The sequence below is a fragment of the Mus pahari genome, chromosome 3 (assembly GCF_900095145.1).
Source record: "Mus pahari chromosome 3, PAHARI_EIJ_v1.1, whole genome shotgun sequence".
Taxonomy (NCBI): Eukaryota; Metazoa; Chordata; class Mammalia; order Rodentia; family Muridae; genus Mus; species Mus pahari.
This window is the reverse complement of record NC_034592.1, coordinates 145,064,314-145,068,679: the sequence shown is the minus strand read 5'-3', so window position 1 is coordinate 145,068,679 and position 4,366 is coordinate 145,064,314. Positions and strand designations below refer to the sequence as shown.

Sequence of the window (4,366 nt, the reverse complement as noted above, 5' to 3'; positions counted from 1 at the left end):
CTTTTCTTTTCTTTTCTTTTCTTTTCTTTTCTTTTCTTTTCTTTCTTTCTTTCTTTCTTTCTTTCTTTCTTTCTTTCTTTCTTTCTTTCTTTTTTTTTATTTTTTCGAGACGGGGTTTCTCTGTGTAGCCCTGGCTGTCCTGGAACTCACTTTGTAGACCAGGCTGGCCTTGAACTCAGAAATCTGCCTGCTTCTACCTCCCGAGTGCTGGGATTAAAGGCATGCAAGTAATTTTTCTTATAAATGCATTCTTTGACCTGTAATGAAATTTTTTAACTTTCCATTGGCTCTTTATGAATTTCACATCATGCACCCTATTCCACTCACACCACCTCCCATCATACCTGCCCTCTACACTTGTAACCTCTTCTACAACAGAGAAAAAAAATCTCACTGTGGAAGCTGTAGTGTGTCACAATGTGTTCCGCACTATGCCCTTTTGTCTATACACTTCTTCGCTTGTAAATGTTCATTGCAATGGCTCATTGGTCTGGTATGAGGCCTCAGAATTTTGCTAGTCTATCAATACAGGAACATTCCTGGGAGTCCTCCTGTTGCTGCCCTGGGTCATGGCGGTCCTGTGGTTTTGGATCTGTAGGACTGGCCCCTTCATTTACTCTAGTATTTCATTGATTGGGTAGATATTGGGGTTGGCCAATTCAAAGCCTCGGATCTGAGCCTGAGAGGTAACTGAACTGGTCATCCCAGTGGCTCTCCCACTCTCACCCTTGGGGTTGGTTCACCAGCGTCCCCCCAAAACCAGGGCCAGCTCTAACCTGCCGCCCAGGCGAGGTGCAGGGCCAGCTCTCCAAAGTGCTGCAGCAGGTGAGGGGCAGGGACAGGACAGTTCTCCTTCTCTCATGACTCGAGGGCCAGTTTTCCCACCTGCCATAGGTAGCAAGGGGCGAGGGTGGGGGCGGACATCTTCCTGTTGCCCACACGGGTGCAAAGTAGGTCAGTGGTGGGGTTAGCTCTCCTATGTTCACATCTTCAGGCTGGCTCTCCTGTGCCCCATCATCAGGGTCAGCTCTACTGTGCTGCCCAGGCGAGGTGCAGGGCCTGCTCTCCTGAGTGCTGCAGCCAGAGAGGGGCAGGGTCAGCTCTCCCATGATGTCCAGGGAAGGGATGGGGTCAGTTCTGCACAGCCATCAGATGTCCCCAGGGTAGCAGCCCAGCCCAGAGATGTCTGCCTGGCCTTTGGTGGTAGCTGTTGCAGGGCCACAGACCCAGATGTGGCTCCCAGTGGCAGCACAGGCCAGGACCCCACCATGATCCTACATGGTATCACCGGCTACTCACATCAGGCTATTCCTCACTACCCATGAGTCTCCAGTTCTACCTCTCTTCATTGTGCCCACATCCTTCAGTTTCTCTTTCTCTTCCACTTCTCCACCACTTACTCCTCTTAGTGGTACCCAGGGTCTCAGTGTCAGGAGTGGTCTCAGGAGGGCTGTGCCCTGCTTCTGCCTTATGGGTCCAGCCAGGGGTCATCCTAGGCATGGTCTACCCCATAGGCCTGCACAGTGCTGGACTGGTGGCCATCTCAAGCTAGCGTTCTGTCTGAGCCTCATGTTGCCAGTCTGGTGATCACCTAGGGCTCACTCCTTGCCTTGCTGGCCCAAGTGGCTCCATGAGAAGATTGTCTGTCTCTATCCCCAGCCCCACCCCGCCCCTCCCCCCCCCCCCCCCCCCCGCCCAGCCCACAGTTGTAAGTGTGATTCTTCTTATCTCTGGCTTACTCCCAGTCCTGGGAGCCCATTTAGGCCTGTGTGATGCTAGACTGGTACTTGTTTTAGGTTTAGCTCCCTGTCCAGGTGCCCTGGTGCTGGTCTGGTGGTCGTCCAGTGCTTGCTCCTTGCCCAGCCTTCATCTAAGTGACCCTATGCTAGGATGGTCTGCCTCAGGCTCACTCCTACCTGGGGCTCATGGTTCCAGAAGGACTTCTTCTAGTCTGTTTTGGTTTCCATCCTGGAAAGCCCTTTAGGGCCTGTGCAGCACCCGACTTGTGGTCATCTTAGGCTAGCTCCCTGTTCGGTTTCTCTGGATCTGGATCAGTGATTGTCTCAGGCTCATCCCACTCCCCACCCCCGCCTGGAAAAATCACTCAGATGTTCTTAGATCAGAACAATGAGCATAGACATAGCCTCTCTCCTCTCTGCCACCTAGTTATGCCCATGTGACACAGCAGCCACACCAGCAATGCCTTTAGGGACAGGGCACTTATGAATCTCTTGAGCAGTGTGAAGGGTCACTGTGGGTCAGAGTCAAAGACTTAATCCCACCTCGATGTGTTCATTCCTTCTCTCTGAGTCTGTCTCCCCATCTGTAAGGTCAGGAAGAGGAGGACAGGGACACCACCAGCCAATCTGCGTCCTGAATCAAGACTGCCGATGTCCTGTGGGGAAGATTAGCCCCTTTCTGCTGTCCTAGGCTCTTGGGAGCCTCCTTCACTTCCTCTCCTCCTCTTGATTTCATGATGGACAGACATGCCTGGGGTAGGGAAGGAAGAAAGAGGCACATGGGTGCCTCTTGAATTGTCCACGGATGTCAAATTGCATTTTTGAATACAGAGTAATACCAGGAGCTCAAATTCCTGCCCCAGTGAGAGTTTTCCTTAGTTATTGTGCTGGTGCTGTGCCCGGCAGTTTTCGTTTCTACAAATGGCTGTCTCAGGAAAAGCTCAGCTGGCAGAACAGCAACACCATGAGCGCAGAGTCTGTGTTGACTCTGTAGGATGGAAGTGGAGAAGGACCAAGCCTGGACCAGCAGGCAGTGAAGAGCTTGCTGAGCCCTTTATCTTGAGTGCATTGCTTTCTCTGAGCCCCGCTTTTCTCATCAGTCAAATGCAATGCCATTTAAACTGTGTTAAACAGATGACAGGTGCCGAGTGTCTGGCACCCAGTAGGTGCTCAGCAAACATGTTTGCCTTCCATCCCTTCCTTGGGAACAGTCAGACGGTTCCCTTTCCTCAGCCAGCAAGCCCCACTGTGCCTACAACTCTGGGTTTGTTTGTAGTAATTAGACTTCGGCAGCCGACAGTATCCAAACCTGCAGTGTTATCTGTTCCTCAAGCTGTTTCACTTGATATACAGTTGGGTGGTAGATGACAGCTTGTTTATCCAGTGAGGCTATAAAATATCCCGTGGAGTAAACACACAGTAAAGCCCATTTGTCTTGTCTTTTGCCTTCACCCCCACATGGTCAGAAGTGAGGCTTTCCTCCCACCATCCTGGCAGCTTCCTCCTCCCGCATCTCTTGTTGGACCCTTGTCTGCCCTTGGCAGACCTGAGATGCCATAGCCCTCTCACTGTGATACCCTTAGAAATGTTCAAGCTGTGAGGACCACTCCCCAGCTTCCATCCCTAACCTAGGCTGCTGCCTAGAGTTCCACACTAGACACAGCCCTTTAGATGCCCGCCCACCTGCACAGCATGCCAGACAGAAACTACCTTCCTCGAACACTTAGTGCTTCCGGCTTGCTGGTTCCATCATTGGTAAGTCTGGGTATTCATTCCCTGAACTCCAAACCCCAGTGCCCCCTCTAGGTGTCATACCCTTTCTTGCATGTACATCCCCACCGAAGGCCCTGGCCTTGTTCTCTCTAAGCTTTCCTCTGTGGGTTGGTGGGATGGCTCAGTGCATAAGCTCTTAGCACCAAGACTGATGACCTGAGCCCATTTTTTTTCGAACCCACTCGATGTAAAGAGAAAACTAGTGCTCATGAGTTGTCCTCTCACTTGCACATGTATACTGTGACACATGTGTACCATGGCATACACACTTGCTCCCCTCCAAATAAAAAATAAATAAATAAGCAAATAAATACATAAATAAATATAAAACTAAAGAGAAGTAAAACATCACAACTGCCCTCCCATGTGATGATCCTTGATGTATTTCTACTATCTACTCCCTCGTTCTGCAAGACAGTGGTCAGAGGGATGCTTTTAGAACACCCCCAGAATGATGGGTCTGAGCAAGGTGGAAGAAGAAACTTATGTGGGCCAGAAGAATGAACCCGCGGTGGTTGGCTTTTTTCTTCCAGTTTTAACATTATCTTCATACCAGAAGATAGAAAGCTACCCATGGGCATGGGAATTAATATTGTGGAAATGGCTATAATACTGAAATCAATCTATAGATATAGAACAATTCCTATAAAAATTCAAATGACATCCTTCACAGGATTAGATTTAAAAAAAAACCTAAAATTTGTATAGAAAGGCAAAACTCCCTAAAGATATCTCTAATACATAGATTAGTATAATGGAAATACCACAATACTAGACCTCAAATTACATCACAGAACCATAGTCACAAAACATCACAGTCCTGGCACAAGAGGAGATATTTAGGTCATCTAAAA

The 4,366-nt window shown here is 49.3% G+C and overlaps 1 non-coding gene across 1 annotated transcript; it reads right to left on the bottom strand.

Annotated features, from left to right (window-relative positions):
- Positions 1–2,086: 2,086 nt before the first annotated feature.
- Positions 2,087–2,216, bottom strand: LOC115063733. Its single transcript, XR_003843613.1, has one exon. It is a non-coding gene; the product is annotated as a small nucleolar RNA SNORA17 (small nucleolar RNA).
- Between the last annotated feature and the right edge of the window lie 2,150 nt (positions 2,217–4,366).